At 51.8% G+C, this 19,073-nt stretch overlaps 8 non-coding genes across 8 annotated transcripts; all 8 read right to left on the reverse strand.

The window, feature by feature from the left end:
- Positions 1-6: 6 nt before the first annotated feature.
- trnat-ugu (transfer RNA threonine (anticodon UGU)) lies at positions 7-79 on the reverse strand. The gene has a single exon. It is a non-coding gene; the product is annotated as a tRNA-Thr (tRNA).
- Positions 80-1,326: 1,247 nt separating this feature from the next.
- On the reverse strand, positions 1,327-1,399 carry trnat-cgu (transfer RNA threonine (anticodon CGU)). Its single transcript has one exon. It is a non-coding gene; the product is annotated as a tRNA-Thr (tRNA).
- A 1,246-nt stretch (positions 1,400-2,645) lies between these two features.
- On the reverse strand, positions 2,646-2,718 carry trnat-ugu (transfer RNA threonine (anticodon UGU)). Its single transcript has one exon. It is a non-coding gene; the product is annotated as a tRNA-Thr (tRNA).
- A 2,565-nt stretch (positions 2,719-5,283) lies between these two features.
- On the reverse strand, positions 5,284-5,356 carry trnat-ugu (transfer RNA threonine (anticodon UGU)). The gene has a single exon. It is a non-coding gene; the product is annotated as a tRNA-Thr (tRNA).
- A 2,565-nt stretch (positions 5,357-7,921) lies between these two features.
- On the reverse strand, positions 7,922-7,994 carry trnat-ugu (transfer RNA threonine (anticodon UGU)). Its single transcript has one exon. It is a non-coding gene; the product is annotated as a tRNA-Thr (tRNA).
- Positions 7,995-10,559: 2,565 nt separating this feature from the next.
- Positions 10,560-10,632, reverse strand: trnat-ugu (transfer RNA threonine (anticodon UGU)). The gene has a single exon. It is a non-coding gene; the product is annotated as a tRNA-Thr (tRNA).
- A 3,884-nt stretch (positions 10,633-14,516) lies between these two features.
- trnat-ugu (transfer RNA threonine (anticodon UGU)) lies at positions 14,517-14,589 on the reverse strand. Its single transcript has one exon. It is a non-coding gene; the product is annotated as a tRNA-Thr (tRNA).
- A 2,565-nt stretch (positions 14,590-17,154) lies between these two features.
- Positions 17,155-17,227, reverse strand: trnat-ugu (transfer RNA threonine (anticodon UGU)). Its single transcript has one exon. It is a non-coding gene; the product is annotated as a tRNA-Thr (tRNA).
- Positions 17,228-19,073: the final 1,846 nt, after the last annotated feature.

The following is a 19,073-nucleotide window of genomic DNA, read 5'->3' on the forward strand; positions in this document are numbered from 1 at the left end:
GCTGAGAGGCCCCAGTGAGATTTGAACTCACGACCCCTGGTTTACAAGACCAGCGCTCTAACCGCTGAGCTATGGAGCCGGGTGGTCCGGCGCACTGCACTGGATTGGTTAACACTGGCTGACTCAAGTACTTGGGACACAGGTTTCAATCGACTCTCGCCTCACCGTCTGTACAGTTTGAACATTCTGCCCGTGTGTGCGTGGGTTTGCTCCGGCTGCTCCGGTTACCGCTCTCAGTCCAAAGATGTGTAGCTTCAGCGGGATTGGCCATGCTTCCTTGTCCCATTGTGTACGGTGATAGTGCGGGCCCGGTGGATTCGTCAGCATTAAATGTGGAATGATGCGGAATGGGTCTGGGTCGATTGCTCTCTGCAGGGTCGGTGTGGACGAGATTAGAATAAATTAGATTGGCTACAGTGTGGAAACAGGACCTTCAGCCCAACAAGTCCACATCGATCCTCTGAAGAGTCACCCACCCAGACCCGTTTCACTCTGAATAATGCACCTATGACTAGGGGCAATTTAGAACTTCCTGTAGAAGGGCTCATGCCCGAAACGTCGATTCTCCTGCTCATTGGATGCTGCCGGACCTGCTGCGCTTTTCCAGCAATACATTTTCAGCTCAGCAATTTAGAATGGCCAATTCAGCCGGCCTGCACGTCTTTGGACTGTGAGAGCAAACCGGAGCAAACCCACGCAGACTCTGGGAGAATGTGCAAAGTCGACACAGACTCGATTCCCTAAAGCTGGAATCGAGCCTGGCTCCCTAGCGCTGTGAGGCAGCAGTGCGAACCACTGAGCGACTGGTTGGGCGGAATGGCCTGTTTCCAAACTGGAGGGATCCTATGCCTCTGAGATTTCTGACAATCACCGGGAGACCTAATTGGGAATTGTCATTCGCTCGCTTGGAGTGACTGAGGTCAGCGATCTCAAAGTTAAATCCGTGAACACACACAGCCCCGTTCTTTGCCTGCAGAAAAAAGAAGTTTGTGGATTTCAACTGAACGCTGTAAGTGACAAAAACAGAAGTTGCAGGAAAAGCTCAACAGGTCTGAGACGAGAAATGAGAGTCGACAGGTGTCTGTCACTTCAGGGTAATGACCCTGGTGTTTCAGACATCAGTTCCCAAGCTCTTGACAAAAACAGCAGCTATCAGTCCAACAGGGTTATTCAGGAGCGCGACTCGTTCATTTGGTGATTGCGGGTGAACGCCGTCGCTTCCAAATAAGCCGGTTAGACGACAAGCTGGCGTTGAGCTTGAACATAGCATCCTACAGTCTCATGCCAAGCGTTGTAAACTGAGTGGGCGCTGGAGACATGGCTGAGAGGCCCCAGTGAGATTTGAACTCACGACTTCTGGTTTACGAGACCAGCGCTCTAACCGCTGAGCTATGGAGCCGGGTGGCCCGGCGCACTGCACTGGATTGGTTAACACTGGCTGACTCAAATACTTGGGACACAGGTTTCAATCGACTCTCGCGTCACCGTCTGTCCAGTTTGAACATTCTGCCCGTGTGTGCGTGGGTTTGCTCCGGCTGCTCCGGTTACCGCTCTCAGTACAAAGATGTGTAGCTTCTGCGGGATTGGCCATGCTTCATTGTCCCATTGTGTACGGTGATAGTGCGGGCCCGGTGGATTCGTCAGCATTAAATGTGGAATGATGCGGAATGGGTCTGGGTCGATTGCTCTCTGCAGGGTCGGTGTGGACGAGATTAGAATAAATTAGATTGGCTACAGTGTGGAAACAGGACCTTCAGCCCAACAAGTCCACATCGATCCTCTGAAGAGTAACCCACCCAGACCCGTTTCACTCTGAATAATGCACCTATGACTAGGGGCAATTTAGAACTTCCTGTAGAAGGGCTCATGCCCGAAACGTCGATTCTCCTGCTCCTTGGATGCTGCCTGACCTGCTGCGCTTTTCCAGCAATACATTTTCAGCTCAGCAATTTAGAATGGCCAATTCAGCCGGCCTGCACGTCTTTGGACTGTGAGAGCAAACCGGAGCAAACCCACGCAGACTCTGGGAGAATGTGCAAAGTCGACACAGACTCGATTCCCTAAAGCTGGAATCGAGCCTGGCTCCCTAGCGCTGTGAGGCAGCAGTGCGAACCACTGAGCGACTGGTTGGGCGGAATGGCCTGTTTCCAAACTGGAGGGATCCTATGCCTCTGAGATTTCTGACAATCACCGGGAGACCTAATTGGGAATTGTCATTCGCTCGCTTGGAGTGACTGAGGTCAGCGATCTCAAAGTTAAATCCGTGAACACACACAGCCCCGTTCTTTGCCTGCAGAAGAAAGAAGTTTGTGGATTTCAACTGAACGCTGTAAGTGACAAAAACAGAAGTTGCAGGAAAAGCTCAACAGGTCTGAGACGAGAAATGAGAGTCGACAGGTGTCTGTCACTTCAGGGTAATGACCCTGGTGTTTCAGACATCAATTCCCAAGCTCTTGACAAAAACAGCAGCTATCAGTCCAAGAGGGTTATTCAGGAGCGCGACTCGTTCATTTGGTGATTGCGGGTGAATGCCGTAGCTTCCAAATAAGCCGGTTAGACGACAAGCTGGCGTTGAGCTTGAACATAGCATCCTACAGTCTCATGCCAAGCGTTGAAACTGAGTGGGCGCTGGAGACATGGCTGAGAGGCCCCAGTGAGATTTGAACTCACGACCCCTGGTTTACAAGACCAGCGCTCTAACCGCTGAGCTATGGAGCCGGGTGGCCCGGCGCACTGCACTGGATTGGTTAACACTGGCTGACTCAAGTACTTGGGACACAGGTTTCAATCGACTCTCGCCTCACCGTCTGTACAGTTTGAACATTCTGCCCGTGTGTGCGTGGGTTTGCTCCGGCTGCTCCGGTTACCGCTCTCAGTCCAAAGAAGTGTAGCTTCAGCGGGATTGGCCATGCTTCATTGTCCCATTGTGTACGGTGATAGTGCGGGCCCGGTGGATTCGTCAGCATTAAATGTGGAATGATGCGGAATGGGTCTGGGTCGATTGCTCTCTGCAGGGTCGGTGTGGACGAGATTAGAATAAATTAGATTGGCTACAGTGTGGAAACAGGACCTTCAGCCCAACAAGTCCACATCGATCCTCTGAAGAGTAAACCACCCAGACCCGTTTCACTCTGAATAATGCACCTATGACTAGGGGCAATTTAGAACTTCCTGTAGAAGGGCTCATGCCCGAAACGTCGATTCTCCTGCTCCTTGGATGCTGCCGGACCTGCTGCGCTTTTCCAGCAATACATTTTCAGCTCAGCAATTTAGAATGGCCAATTCAGCCGGCCTGCACGTCTTTGGACTGTGAGAGCAAACCGGAGCAAACCCACGCAGACTCTGGGAGAATGTGCAAAGTCGACACAGACTCGATTCCCTAAAGCTGGAATCGAGCCTGGCTCCCTAGCGCTGTGAGGCAGCAGTGCGAACCACTGAGCGACTGGTTGGGCGGAATGGCCTGTTTCCAAACTGGAGGGATCCTATGCCTCTGAGATTTCTGACAATCACCGGGAGACCTAATTGGGAATTGTCATTCGCTTGCTTGGAGTGACTGAGGTCAGCGATCTCAAAGTTAAATCCGTGAACACACACAGCCCCGTTCTTTGCCTGCAGAAGAAAGAAGTTTGTGGATTTCAACTGAACGCTGTAAGTGACAAAAACAGAAGTTGCAGGAAAAGCTCAACAGGTCTGAGACGAGAAATGAGAGTCGACAGGTGTCTGTCACTTCAGGGTAATGACCCTGGTGTTTCAGACATCAATTCCCAAGCTCTTGACAAAAACAGCAGCTATCAGTCCAACAGGGTTATTCAGGAGCGCGACTCGTTCATTTGGTGATTGCGGGTGAACGCCGTAGCTTCCAAATAAGCCGGTTAGACGACAAGCTGGCGTTGAGCTTGAACATAGCATCCTACAGTCTCATGCCAAGCGCTGAAACTGAGTGGGCGCTGGAGACATGGCTGAGAGGCCCCAGTGAGATTTGAACTCACGACCCCTGGTTTACAAGACCAGTGCTCTAACCGCTGTGCTATGGAGCCGGGTGGTCCGGCGCACTGCGCTGGATTGGTTAACACTGGCTGACTCAAATACTTGGGACACAGGTTTCAATCGACTCTCGCCTCACCGTCTGTACAGTTTGAACATTCTGCCCGTGTGTGCGTGGGTTTGCTCCGGCTGCTCCGGTTACCGCTCTCAGTCCAAAGATGTGTAGCTTCAGCGGGATTGGCCATGCTTCATTGTCCCATTGTGTACGGTGATAGTGCGGGCCCGGTGGATTCGTCAGCATTAAATGTGGAATGATGCGGAATGGGTCTGGGTCGATTGCTCTCTGCAGGGTCGGTGTGGACGAGATTAGAATAAATTAGATTGGCTACAGTGTGGAAACAGGACCTTCAGCCCAACAAGTCCACATCGATCCTCTGAAGAGTAACCCACCCAGACCCGTTTCACTCTGAATAATGCACCTATGACTAGGGGCAATTTAGAACTTCCTGTAGAAGGGCTCATGCCCGAAACGTCGATTCTCCTGCTCCTTGGATGCTGCCGGACCTGCTGCGCTTTTCCAGCAATACATTTTCAGCTCAGCAATTTAGAATGGCCAATTCAGCCGGCCTGCACGTCTTTGGACTGTGAGAGCAAACCGGAGCAAACCCACGCAGACTCTGGGAGAATGTGCAAAGTCGACACAGACTCGATTCCCTAAAGCTGGAATCGAGCCTGGCTCCCTAGCGCTGTGAGGCAGCAGTGCGAACCACTGAGCGACTGGTTGGGCGGAATGGCCTGTTTCCAAACTGGAGGGATCCTATGCCTCTGAGATTTCTGACAATCACCGGGAGACCTAATTGGGAATTGTCATTCGCTCGCTTGGAGTGACTGAGGTCAGCGATCTCAAAGTTAAATCCGTGAACACACACAGCCCCGTTCTTTGCCTGCAGAAAAAAGAAGTTTGTGGATTTCAACTGAACGCTGTAAGTGACAAAAACAGAAGTTGCAGGAAAAGCTCAACAGGTCTGAGACGAGAAATGAGAGTCGACAGGTGTCTGTCACTTCAGGGTAATGACCCTGGTGTTTCAGACATCAATACCCAAGCTCTTGACAAAAACAGCAGCTATCAGTCCAACAGGGTTATTCAGGAGCGCGACTCGTTCATTTGGTGGTTGTGGGTGAACGCCGTAGCTTCCAAAAAAGCCGGTTAGACGACAAGCTGGCGTTGAGCTTGAACATAGCATCCTTCAGTCTCATGCCAAGCGTTGAAACTGAGTGGGCGCTGGAGACATGGCTGAGAGGCCCCAGTGAGATTTGAACTCACGACCCCTGGTTTACAAGACCAGCGCTCTAACCGCTGAGCTATGGAGCCGGGTGGCCCGGCGCACTGCACTGGATTGGTTAACACTGGCTGACTCAAGTACTTGGGACACAGGTTTCAATCGACTCTCGCCTCACCGTCTGTACAGTTTGAACATTCTGCCCGTGTGTGCGTGGGTTTGCTCCGGCTGCTCCGGTTACCGCTCTCAGTCCAAAGATGTGTAGCTTCAGCGGGATTGGCCATGCTTCCTTGTCCCATTGTGTACGGTGATAGTGCGGGCCCGGTGGATTCGTCAGCATTAAATGTGGAATGATGCGGAATGGGTCTGGGTCGATTGCTCTCTGCAGGGTCGGTGTGGACGAGATTAGAATAAATTAGATTGGCTACAGTGTGGAAACAGGACCTTCAGCCCAACAAGTCCACATCGATCCTCTGAAGAGTCACCCACCCAGACCCGTTTCACTCTGAATAATGCACCTATGACTAGGGGCAATTTAGAACTTCCTGTAGAAGGGCTCATGCCCGAAACGTCGATTCTCCTGCTCATTGGATGCTGCCGGACCTGCTGCGCTTTTCCAGCAATACATTTTCAGCTCAGCAATTTAGAATGGCCAATTCAGCCGGCCTGCACGTCTTTGGACTGTGAGAGCAAACCGGAGCAAACCCACGCAGACTCTGGGAGAATGTGCAAAGTCGACACAGACTCGATTCCCTAAAGCTGGAATCGAGCCTGGCTCCCTAGCGCTGTGAGGCAGCAGTGCGAACCACTGAGCGACTGGTTGGGCGGAATGGCCTGTTTCCAAACTGGAGGGATCCTATGCCTCTGAGATTTCTGACAATCACCGGGAGACCTAATTGGGAATTGTCATTCGCTCGCTTGGAGTGACTGAGGTCAGCGATCTCAAAGTTAAATCCGTGAACACACACAGCCCCGTTCTTTGCCTGCAGAAAAAAGAAGTTTGTGGATTTCAACTGAACGCTGTAAGTGACAAAAACAGAAGTTGCAGGAAAAGCTCAACAGGTCTGAGACGAGAAATGAGAGTCGACAGGTGTCTGTCACTTCAGGGTAATGACCCTGGTGTTTCAGACATCAGTTCCCAAGCTCTTGACAAAAACAGCAGCTATCAGTCCAACAGGGTTATTCAGGAGCGCGACTCGTTCATTTGGTGATTGCGGGTGAACGCCGTCGCTTCCAAATAAGCCGGTTAGACGACAAGCTGGCGTTGAGCTTGACCATAGCATCCTACAGTCTCATGCCAAGCGTTGAAACTGAGTGGGCGCTGGAGACATGGCTGAGAGGCCCCAGTGAGATTTGAACTCACGACCCCTGGTTTACAAGACCAGTGCTCTAACCGCTGTGCTATGGAGCCGGGTGGTCCGGCGCACTGCGCTGGATTGGTTAACACTGGCTGACCCAAGTACTTGGGACACAGGTTTCAATCGACTCTCGCCTCACCGTCTGTCCAGTTTGAACATTCTGCCCGTGTGTGCGTGGGTTTGCTCCGGCTGCTCCGGTTACCGCTCTCAGTACAAAGATGTGTAGCTTCTGCGGGATTGGCCATGCTTCATTGTCCCATTGTGTACGGTGATAGTGCGGGCCCGGTGGATTCTCCAGCATTAAATGTGGAATGATGCGGAATGGGTCTGGGTCGATTGCTCTCTGCAGGGTCGGTGTGGACGAGATTAGAATAAATTAGATTGGCTACAGTGTGGAAACAGGACCTTCAGCCCAACAAGTCCACATCGATCCTCTGAAGAGTAACCCACCCAGACCCGTTTCACTCTGAATAATGCACCTATGACTAGGGGCAATTTAGAACTTCCTGTAGAAGGGCTCATGCCCGAAACGTCGATTCTCCTGCTCCTTGGATGCTGCCTGACCTGCTGCGCTTTTCCAGCAATACATTTTCAGCTCAGCAATTTAGAATGGCCAATTCAGCCGGCCTGCACGTCTTTGGACTGTGAGAGCAAACCGGAGCAAACCCACGCAGACTCTGGGAGAATGTGCAAAGTCGACACAGACTCGATTCCCTAAAGCTGGAATCGAGCCTGGCTCCCTAGCGCTGTGAGGCAGCAGTGCGAACCACTGAGCGACTGGTTGGGCGGAATGGCCTGTTTCCAAACTGGAGGGATCCTATGCCTCTGAGATTTCTGACAATCACCGGGAGACCTAATTGGGAATTGTCATTCGCTCGCTTGGAGTGACTGAGGTCAGCGATCTCAAAGTTAAATCCGTGAACACACACAGCCCCGTTCTTTGCCTGCAGAAGAAAGAAGTTTGTGGATTTCAACTGAACGCTGTAAGTGACAAAAACAGAAGTTGCAGGAAAAGCTCAACAGGTCTGAGACGAGAAATGAGAGTCGACAGGTGTCTGTCACTTCAGGGTAATGACCCTGGTGTTTCAGACATCAATTCCCAAGCTCTTGACAAAACCAGCAGCTATCAGTCCAAGAGGGTTATTCAGGAGCGCGACTCGTTCATTTGGTGATTGCGGGTGAACGCCGTAGCTTCCAAATAAGCCGGTTAGACGACAAGCTGGCGTTGAGCTTGAACATAGCATCCTACAGTCTCATGCCAAGCGTTGAAACTGAGTGGGCGCTGGAGACATGGCTGAGAGGCCCCAGTGAGATTTGAACTCACGACCCCTGGTTTACAAGACCAGCGCTCTAACCGCTGAGCTATGGAGCCGGGTGGCCCGGCGCACTGCACTGGATTGGTTAACACTGGCTGACTCAAGTACTTGGGACACAGGTTTCAATCGACTCTCGCCTCACCGTCTGTACAGTTTGAACATTCTGCCCGTGTGTGCGTGGGTTTGCTCCGGCTGCTCCGGTTACCGCTCTCAGTCCAAAGATGTGTAGCTTCAGCGGGATTGGCCATGCTTCCTTGTCCCATTGTGTACGGTGATAGTGCGGGCCCGGTGGATTCGTCAGCATTAAATGTGGAATGATGCGGAATGGGTCTGGGTCGATTGCTCTCTGCAGGGTCGGTGTGGACGAGATTAGAATAAATTAGATTGGCTACAGTGTGGAAACAGGACCTTCAGCCCAACAAGTCCACATCGATCCTCTGAAGAGTCACCCACCCAGACCCGTTTCACTCTGAATAATGCACCTATGACTAGGGGCAATTTAGAACTTCCTGTAGAAGGGCTCATGCCCGAAACGTCGATTCTCCTGCTCATTGGATGCTGCCGGACCTGCTGCGCTTTTCCAGCAATACATTTTCAGCTCAGCAATTTAGAATGGCCAATTCAGCCGGCCTGCACGTCTTTGGACTGTGAGAGCAAACCGGAGCAAACCCACGCAGACTCTGGGAGAATGTGCAAAGTCGACACAGACTCGATTCCCTAAAGCTGGAATCGAGCCTGGCTCCCTAGCGCTGTGAGGCAGCAGTGCGAACCACTGAGCGACTGGTTGGGCGGAATGGCCTGTTTCCAAACTGGAGGGATCCTATGCCTCTGAGATTTCTGACAATCACCGGGAGACCTAATTGGGAATTGTCATTCGCTCGCTTGGAGTGACTGAGGTCAGCGATCTCAAAGTTAAATCCGTGAACACACACAGCCCCGTTCTTTGCCTGCAGAAAAAAGAAGTTTGTGGATTTCAACTGAACGCTGTAAGTGACAAAAACAGAAGTTGCAGGAAAAGCTCAACAGGTCTGAGACGAGAAATGAGAGTCGACAGGTGTCTGTCACTTCAGGGTAATGACCCTGGTGTTTCAGACATCAGTTCCCAAGCTCTTGACAAAAACAGCAGCTATCAGTCCAACAGGGTTATTCAGGAGCGCGACTCGTTCATTTGGTGATTGCGGGTGAACGCCGTCGCTTCCAAATAAGCCGGTTAGACGACAAGCTGGCGTTGAGCTTGACCATAGCATCCTACAGTCTCATGCCAAGCGTTGAAACTGAGTGGGCGCTGGAGACATGGCTGAGAGGCCCCAGTGAGATTTGAACTCACGACCCCTGGTTTACAAGACCAGTGCTCTAACCGCTGTGCTATGGAGCCGGGTGGTCCGGCGCACTGCGCTGGATTGGTTAACACTGGCTGACCCAAGTACTTGGGACACAGGTTTCAATCGACTCTCGCCTCACCGTCTGTCCAGTTTGAACATTCTGCCCGTGTGTGCGTGGGTTTGCTCCGGCTGCTCCGGTTACCGCTCTCAGTACAAAGATGTGTAGCTTCTGCGGGATTGGCCATGCTTCATTGTCCCATTGTGTACGGTGATAGTGCGGGCCCGGTGGATTCTCCAGCATTAAATGTGGAATGATGCGGAATGGGTCTGGGTCGATTGCTCTCTGCAGGGTCGGTGTGGACGAGATTAGAATAAATTAGATTGGCTACAGTGTGGAAACAGGACCTTCAGCCCAACAAGTCCACATCGATCCTCTGAAGAGTAACCCACCCAGACCCGTTTCACTCTGAATAATGCACCTATGACTAGGGGCAATTTAGAACTTCCTGTAGAAGGGCTCATGCCCGAAACGTCGATTCTCCTGCTCCTTGGATGCTGCCTGACCTGCTGCGCTTTTCCAGCAATACATTTTCAGCTCAGCAATTTAGAATGGCCAATTCAGCCGGCCTGCACGTCTTTGGACTGTGAGAGCAAACCGGAGCAAACCCACGCAGACTCTGGGAGAATGTGCAAAGTCGACACAGACTCGATTCCCTAAAGCTGGAATCGAGCCTGGCTCCCTAGCGCTGTGAGGCAGCAGTGCGAACCACTGAGCGACTGGTTGGGCGGAATGGCCTGTTTCCAAACTGGAGGGATCCTATGCCTCTGAGATTTCTGACAATCACCGGGAGACCTAATTGGGAATTGTCATTCGCTCGCTTGGAGTGACTGAGGTCAGCGATCTCAAAGTTAAATCCGTGAACACACACAGCCCCGTTCTTTGCCTGCAGAAGAAAGAAGTTTGTGGATTTCAACTGAACGCTGTAAGTGACAAAAACAGAAGTTGCAGGAAAAGCTCAACAGGTCTGAGACGAGAAATGAGAGTCGACAGGTGTCTGTCACTTCAGGGTAATGACCCTGGTGTTTCAGACATCAATTCCCAAGCTCTTGACAAAAACAGCAGCTATCAGTCCAAGAGGGTTATTCAGGAGCGCGACTCGTTCATTTGGTGATTGCGGGTGAACGCCGTAGCTTCCAAATAAGCCGGTTAGACGACAAGCTGGCGTTGAGCTTGAACATAGCATCCTACAGTCTCATGCCAAGCGTTGAAACTGAGTGGGCGCTGGAGACATGGCTGAGAGGCCCCAGTGAGATTTGAACTCACGACCCCTGGTTTACAAGACCAGCGCTCTAACCGCTGAGCTATGGAGCCGGGTGGCCCGGCGCACTGCACTGGATTGGTTAACACTGGCTGACTCAAGTACTTGGGACACAGGTTTCAATCGACTCTCGCCTCACCGTCTGTACAGTTTGAACATTCTGCCCGTGTGTGCGTGGGTTTGCTCCGGCTGCTCCGGTTACCGCTCTCAGTCCAAAGATGTGTAGCTTCAGCGGGATTGGCCATGCTTCCTTGTCCCATTGTGTACGGTGATAGTGCGGGCCCGGTGGATTCGTCAGCATTAAATGTGGAATGATGCGGAATGGGTCTGGGTCGATTGCTCTCTGCAGGGTCGGTGTGGACGAGATTAGAATAAATTAGATTGGCTACAGTGTGGAAACAGGACCTTCAGCCCAACAAGTCCACATCGATCCTCTGAAGAGTCACCCACCCAGACCCGTTTCACTCTGAATAATGCACCTATGACTAGGGGCAATTTAGAACTTCCTGTAGAAGGGCTCATGCCCGAAACGTCGATTCTCCTGCTCATTGGATGCTGCCGGACCTGCTGCGCTTTTCCAGCAATACATTTTCAGCTCAGCAATTTAGAATGGCCAAGTCAGCCGGCCTGCACGTCTTTGGACTGTGAGAGCAAACCGGAGCAAACCCACGCAGACTCTGGGAGAATGTGCAAAGTCGACACAGACTCGATTCCCTAAAGCTGGAATCGAGCCTGGCTCCCTAGCGCTGTGAGGCAGCAGTGCGAACCACTGAGCGACTGGTTGGGCGGAATGGCCTGTTTCCAAACTGGAGGGATCCTATGCCTCTGAGATTTCTGACAATCACCGGGAGACCTAATTGGGAATTGTCATTCGCTCGCTTGGAGTGACTGAGGTCAGCGATCTCAAAGTTAAATCCGTGAACACACACAGCCCCGTTCTTTGCCTGCAGAAAAAAGAAGTTTGTGGATTTCAACTGAACGCTGTAAGTGACAAAAACAGAAGTTGCAGGAAAAGCTCAACAGGTCTGAGACGAGAAATGAGAGTCGACAGGTGTCTGTCACTTCAGGGTAATGACCCTGGTGTTTCAGACATCAGTTCCCAAGCTCTTGACAAAAACAGCAGCTATCAGTCCAACAGGGTTATTCAGGAGCGCGACTCGTTCATTTGGTGATTGCGGGTGAACGCCGTCGCTTCCAAATAAGCCGGTTAGACGACAAGCTGGCGTTGAGCTTGACCATAGCATCCTACAGTCTCATGCCAAGCGTTGAAACTGAGTGGGCGCTGGAGACATGGCTGAGAGGCCCCAGTGAGATTTGAACTCACGACCCCTGGTTTACAAGACCAGTGCTCTAACCGCTGTGCTATGGAGCCGGGTGGTCCGGCGCACTGCGCTGGATTGGTTAACACTGGCTGACCCAAGTACTTGGGACACAGGTTTCAATCGACTCTCGCCTCACCGTCTGTCCAGTTTGAACATTCTGCCCGTGTGTGCGTGGGTTTGCTCCGGCTGCTCCGGTTACCGCTCTCAGTACAAAGATGTGTAGCTTCTGCGGGATTGGCCATGCTTCATTGTCCCATTGTGTACGGTGATAGTGCGGGCCCGGTGGATTCTCCAGCATTAAATGTGGAATGATGCGGAATGGGTCTGGGTCGATTGCTCTCTGCAGGGTCGGTGTGGACGAGATTAGAATAAATTAGATTGGCTACAGTGTGGAAACAGGACCTTCAGCCCAACAAGTCCACATCGATCCTCTGAAGAGTAACCCACCCAGACCCGTTTCACTCTGAATAATGCACCTATGACTAGGGGCAATTTAGAACTTCCTGTAGAAGGGCTCATGCCCGAAACGTCGATTCTCCTGCTCCTTGGATGCTGCCTGACCTGCTGCGCTTTTCCAGCAATACATTTTCAGCTCAGCAATTTAGAATGGCCAATTCAGCCGGCCTGCACGTCTTTGGACTGTGAGAGCAAACCGGAGCAAACCCACGCAGACTCTGGGAGAATGTGCAAAGTCGACACAGACTCGATTCCCTAAAGCTGGAATCGAGCCTGGCTCCCTAGCGCTGTGAGGCAGCAGTGCGAACCACTGAGCGACTGGTTGGGCGGAATGGCCTGTTTCCAAACTGGAGGGATCCTATGCCTCTGAGATTTCTGACAATCACCGGGAGACCTAATTGGGAATTGTCATTCGCTCGCTTGGAGTGACTGAGGTCAGCGATCTCAAAGTTAAATCCGTGAACACACACAGCCCCGTTCTTTGCCTGCAGAAGAAAGAAGTTTGTGGATTTCAACTGAACGCTGTAAGTGACAAAAACAGAAGTTGCAGGAAAAGCTCAACAGGTCTGAGACGAGAAATGAGAGTCGACAGGTGTCTGTCACTTCAGGGTAATGACCCTGGTGTTTCAGACATCAATTCCCAAGCTCTTGACAAAAACAGCAGCTATCAGTCCAAGAGGGTTATTCAGGAGCGCGACTCGTTCATTTGGTGATTGCGGGTGAACGCCGTAGCTTCCAAATAAGCCGGTTAGACGACAAGCTGGCGTTGAGCTTGAACATAGCATCCTACAGTCTCATGCCAAGCGCTGAAACTGAGTGGGCGCTGGAGACATGGCTGAGAGGCCCCAGTGAGATTTGAACTCACGACCCCTGGTTTACAAGACCAGTGCTCTAACCGCTGTGCTATGGAGCCGGGTGGTCCGGCGCACTGCGCTGGATTGGTTAACACTGGCTGACTCAAATACTTGGGACACAGGTTTCAATCGACTCTCGCCTCACCGTCTGTACAGTTTGAACATTCTGCCCGTGTGTGCGTGGGTTTGCTCCGGCTGCTCCGGTTACCGCTCTCAGTCCAAAGATGTGTAGCTTCAGCGGGATTGGCCATGCTTCATTGTCCCATTGTGTACGGTGATAGTGCGGGCCCGGTGGATTCGTCAGCATTAAATGTGGAATGATGCGGAATGGGTCTGGGTCGATTGCTCTCTGCAGGGTCGGTGTGGACGAGATTAGAATAAATTAGATTGGCTACAGTGTGGAAACAGGACCTTCAGCCCAACAAGTCCACATCGATCCTCTGAAGAGTCACCCACCCAGACCCGTTTCACTCTGAATAATGCACCTATGACTAGGGGCAATTTAGAACTTCCTGTAGAAGGGCTCATGCCCGAAACGTCGATTCTCCTGCTCCTTGGATGCTGCCGGACCTGCTGCGCTTTTCCAGCAATACATTTTCAGCTCAGCAATTTAGAATGGCCAATTCAGCCGGCCTGCACGTCTTTGGACTGTGAGAGCAAACCGGAGCAAACCCACGCAGACTCTGGGAGAATGTGCAAAGTCGACACAGACTCGATTCCCTAAAGCTGGAATCGAGCCTGGCTCCCTAGCGCTGTGAGGCAGCAGTGCGAACCACTGAGCGACTGGTTGGGCGGAATGGCCTGTTTCCAAACTGGAGGGATCCTATGCCTCTGAGATTTCTGACAATCACCGGGAGACCTAATTGGGAATTGTCATTCGCTCGCTTGGAGTGACTGAGGTCAGCGATCTCAAAGTTAAATCCGTGAACACACACAGCCCCGTTCTTTGCCTGCAGAAAAAAGAAGTTTGTGGATTTCAACTGAACGCTGTAAGTGACAAAAACAGAAGTTGCAGGAAAAGCTCAACAGGTCTGAGACGAGAAATGAGAGTCGACAGGTGTCTGTCACTTCAGGGTAATGACCCTGGTGTTTCAGACATCAATACCCAAGCTCTTGACAAAAACAGCAGCTATCAGTCCAACAGGGTTATTCAGGAGCGCGACTCGTTCATTTGGTGGTTGTGGGTGAACGCCGTAGCTTCCAAAAAAGCCGGTTAGACGACAAGCTGGCGTTGAGCTTGAACATAGCATCCTTCAGTCTCATGCCAAGCGTTGAAACTGAGTGGGCGCTGGAGACATGGCTGAGAGGCCCCAGTGAGATTTGAACTCACGACCCCTGGTTTACAAGACCAGCGCTCTAACCGCTGAGCTATGGAGCCGGGTGGCCCGGCGCACTGCACTGGATTGGTTAACACTGGCTGACTCAAGTACTTGGGACACAGGTTTCAATCGACTCTCGCCTCACCGTCTGTACAGTTTGAACATTCTGCCCGTGTGTGCGTGGGTTTGCTCCGGCTGCTCCGGTTACCGCTCTCAGTCCAAAGATGTGTAGCTTCAGCGGGATTGGCCATGCTTCCTTGTCCCATTGTGTACGGTGATAGTGCGGGCCCGGTGGATTCGTCAGCATTAAATGTGGAATGATGCGGAATGGGTCTGGGTCGATTGCTCTCTGCAGGGTCGGTGTGGACGAGATTAGAATAAATTAGATTGGCTACAGTGTGGAAACAGGACCTTCAGCCCAACAAGTCCACATCGATCCTCTGAAGAGTCACCCACCCAGACCCGTTTCACTCTGAATAATGCACCTATGACTAGGGGCAATTTAGAACTTCCTGTAGAAGGGCTCATGCCCGAAACGTCGATTCTCCTGCTCATTGGATGCTGCCGGACCTGCTGCGCTTTTCCAGCAATACATTTTCAGCTCAGCAATTTAGAATGGCCAATTCAGCCGGCCTGCACGTCTTTGGACTGTGAGAGCAAACCGGAGCAAACCCACGCAGACTCTGGGAGAATGTGCAAAGTCGACACAGACTCGATTCCCTAAAGCTGGAATCGAGCCTGGCTCCCTAGCGCTGTGAGGCAGCAGTGCGAACCACTGAGCGACTGGTTGGGCGGAATGGCCTGTTTCCAAACTGGAGGGATCCTATGCCTCTGAGATTTCTGACAATCACCGGGAGACCTAATTGGGAATTGTCATTCGCTCGCTTGGAGTGACTGAGGTCAGCGATCTCAAAGTTAAATCCGTGAACACACACAGCCCCGTTCTTTGCCTGCAGAAAAAAGAAGTTTGTGGATTTCAACTGAACGCTGTAAGTGACAAAAACAGAAGTTGCAGGAAAAGCTCAACAGGTCTGAGACGAGAAATGAGAGTCGACAGGTGTCTGTCACTTCAGGGTAATGACCCTGGTGTTTCAGACATCAGTTCCCAAGCTCTTGACAAAAACAGCAGCTATCAGTCCAACAGGGTTATTCAGGAGCGCGACTCGTTCATTTGGTGATTGCGGGTGAACGCCGTCGCTTCCAAATAAGCCGGTTAGACGACAAGCTGGCGTTGAGCTTGACCATAGCATCCTACAGTCTCATGCCAAGCGTTGAAACTGAGTGGGCGCTGGAGACATGGCTGAGAGGCCCCAGTGAGATTTGAACTCACGACCCCTGGTTTACAAGACCAGTGCTCTAACCGCTGTGCTATGGAGCCGGGTGGTCCGGCGCACTGCGCTGGATTGGTTAACACTGGCTGACCCAAGTACTTGGGACACAGGTTTCAATCGACTCTCGCCTCACCGTCTGTCCAGTTTGAACATTCTGCCCGTGTGTGCGTGGGTTTGCTCCGGCTGCTCCGGTTACCGCTCTCAGTACAAAGATGTGTAGCTTCTGCGGGATTGGCCATGCTTCATTGTCCCATTGTGTACGGTGATAGTGCGGGCCCGGTGGATTCTCCAGCATTAAATGTGGAATGATGCGGAATGGGTCTGGGTCGATTGCTCTCTGCAGGGTCGGTGTGGACGAGATTAGAATAAATTAGATTGGCTACAGTGTGGAAACAGGACCTTCAGCCCAACAAGTCCACATCGATCCTCTGAAGAGTAACCCACCCAGACCCGTTTCACTCTGAATAATGCACCTATGACTAGGGGCAATTTAGAACTTCCTGTAGAAGGGCTCATGCCCGAAACGTCGATTCTCCTGCTCCTTGGATGCTGCCTGACCTGCTGCGCTTTTCCAGCAATACATTTTCAGCTCAGCAATTTAGAATGGCCAATTCAGCCGGCCTGCACGTCTTTGGACTGTGAGAGCAAACCGGAGCAAACCCACGCAGACTCTGGGAGAATGTGCAAAGTCGACACAGACTCGATTCCCTAAAGCTGGAATCGAGCCTGGCTCCCTAGCGCTGTGAGGCAGCAGTGCGAACCACTCAGCGACTGGTTGGGCGGAATGGCCTGTTTCCAAACTGGAGGGATCCTATGCCTCTGAGATTTCTGACAATCACCGGGAGACCTAATTGGGAATTGTCATTCGCTCGCTTGGAGTGACTGAGGTCAGCGATCTCAAAGTTAAATCCGTGAACACACACAGCCCCGTTCTTTGCCTGCAGAAGAAAGAAGTTTGTGGATTTCAACTGAACGCTGTAAGTGACAAAAACAGAAGTTGCAGGAAAAGCTCAACAGGTCTGAGACGAGAAATGAGAGTCGACAGGTGTCTGTCACTTCAGGGTAATGACCCTGGTGTTTCAGACATCAATTCCCAAGCTCTTGACAAAACCAGCAGCTATCAGTCCAAGAGGGTTATTCAGGAGCGCGACTCGTTCATTTGGTGATTGCGGGTGAACGCCGTAGCTTCCAAATAAGCCGGTTAGACGACAAGCTGGCGTTGAGCTTGAACATAGCATCCTACAGTCTCATGCCAAGCGTTGAAACTGAGTGGGCGCTGGAGACATGGCTGAGAGGCCCCAGTGAGATTTGAACTCACGACCCCTGGTTTACAAGACCAGCGCTCTAACCGCTGAGCTATGGAGCCGGGTGGCCCGGCGCACTGCACTGGATTGGTTAACACTGGCTGACTCAAGTACTTGGGACACAGGTTTCAATCGACTCTCGCCTCACCGTCTGTACAGTTTGAACATTCTGCCCGTGTGTGCGTGGGTTTGCTCCGGCTGCTCCGGTTACCGCTCTCAGTCCAAAGATGTGTAGCTTCAGCGGGATTGGCCATGCTTCCTTGTCCCATTGTGTACGGTGATAGTGCGGGCCCGGTGGATTCGTCAGCATTAAATGTGGAATGATGCGGAATGGGTCTGGGTCGATTGCTCTCTGCAGGGTCGGTGTGGACGAGATTAGAATAAATTAGATTGGCTACAGTGTGGAAACAGGACCTTCAGCCCAACAAGTCCACATCGATCCTCTGAAGAGTCACCCACCCAGACCCGTTTCACTCTGAATAATGCACCTATGACTAGGGGCAATTTAGAACTTCCTGTAGAAGGGCTCATGCCCGAAACGTCGATTCTCCTGCTCATTGGATGCTGCCGGACCTGCTGCGCTTTTCCAGCAATACATTTTCAGCTCAGCAATTTAGAATGGCCAATTCAGCCGGCCTGCACGTCTTTGGACTGTGAGAGCAAACCGGAGCAAACCCACGCAGACTCTGGGAGAATGTGCAAAGTCGACACAGACTCGATTCCCTAAAGCTGGAATCGAGCCTGGCTCCCTAGCGCTGTGAGGCAGCAGTGCGAACCACTGAGCGACTGGTTGGGCGGAATGGCCTGTTTCCAAACTGGAGGGATCCTATGCCTCTGAGATTTCTGACAATCACCGGGAGACCTAATTGGGAATTGTCATTCGCTCGCTTGGAGTGACTGAGGTCAGCGATCTCAAAGTTAAATCCGTGAACACACACAGCCCCGTTCTTTGCCTGCAGAAAAAAGAAGTTTGTGGATTTCAACTGAACGCTGTAAGTGACAAAAACAGAAGTTGCAGGAAAAGCTCAACAGGTCTGAGACGAGAAATGAGAGTCGACAGGTGTCTGTCACTTCAGGGTAATGACCCTGGTGTTTCAGACATCAGTTCCCAAGCTCTTGACAAAAACAGCAGCTATCAGTCCAACAGGGTTATTCAGGAGCGCGACTCGTTCATTTGGTGATTGCGGGTGAACGCCGTCGCTTCCAAATAAGCCGGTTAGACGACAAGCTGGCGTTGAGCTTGACCATAGCATCCTACAGTCTCATGCCAAGCGTTGAAACTGAGTGGGCGCTGGAGACATGGCTGAGAGGCCCCAGTGAGATTTGAACTCACGACCCCTGGTTTACAAGACCAGTGCTCTAACCGCTGTGCTATGGAGCCGGGTGGTCCGGCGCACTGCGCTGGATTGGTTAACACTGGCTGACCCAAGTACTTGGGACACAGGTTTCAATCGACTCTCGCCTCACCGTCTGTCCAGTTTGAACATTCTGCCCGTGTGTGCGTGGGTTTGCTCCGGCTGCTCCGGTTACCGCTCTCAGTACAAAGATGTGTAGCTTCTGCGGGATTGGCCATGCTTCATTGTCCCATTGTGTACGGTGATAGTGCGGGCCCGGTGGATTCTCCAGCATTAAATGTGGAATGATGCGGAATGGGTCTGGGTCGATTGCTCTCTGCAGGGTCGGTGTGGACGAGATTAGAATAAATTAGATTGGCTACAGTGTGGAAACAGGACCTTCAGCCCAACAAGTCCACATCGATCCTCTGAAGAGTAACCCACCCAGACCCGTTTCACTCTGAATAATGCACCTATGACTAGGGGCAATTTAGAACTTCCTGTAGAAGGGCTCATGCCCGAAACGTCGATTCTCCTGCTCCTTGGATGCTGCCTGACCTGCTGCGCTTTTCCA

The sequence above is a fragment of the Chiloscyllium plagiosum genome, unplaced genomic scaffold (genome assembly GCF_037043375.1).
Source record: "Chiloscyllium plagiosum isolate Xiang-an unplaced genomic scaffold, Cpla_swu_hap1 HiC_scaffold_38, whole genome shotgun sequence".
Taxonomy (NCBI): domain Eukaryota; kingdom Metazoa; phylum Chordata; class Chondrichthyes; order Orectolobiformes; family Hemiscylliidae; genus Chiloscyllium; species Chiloscyllium plagiosum.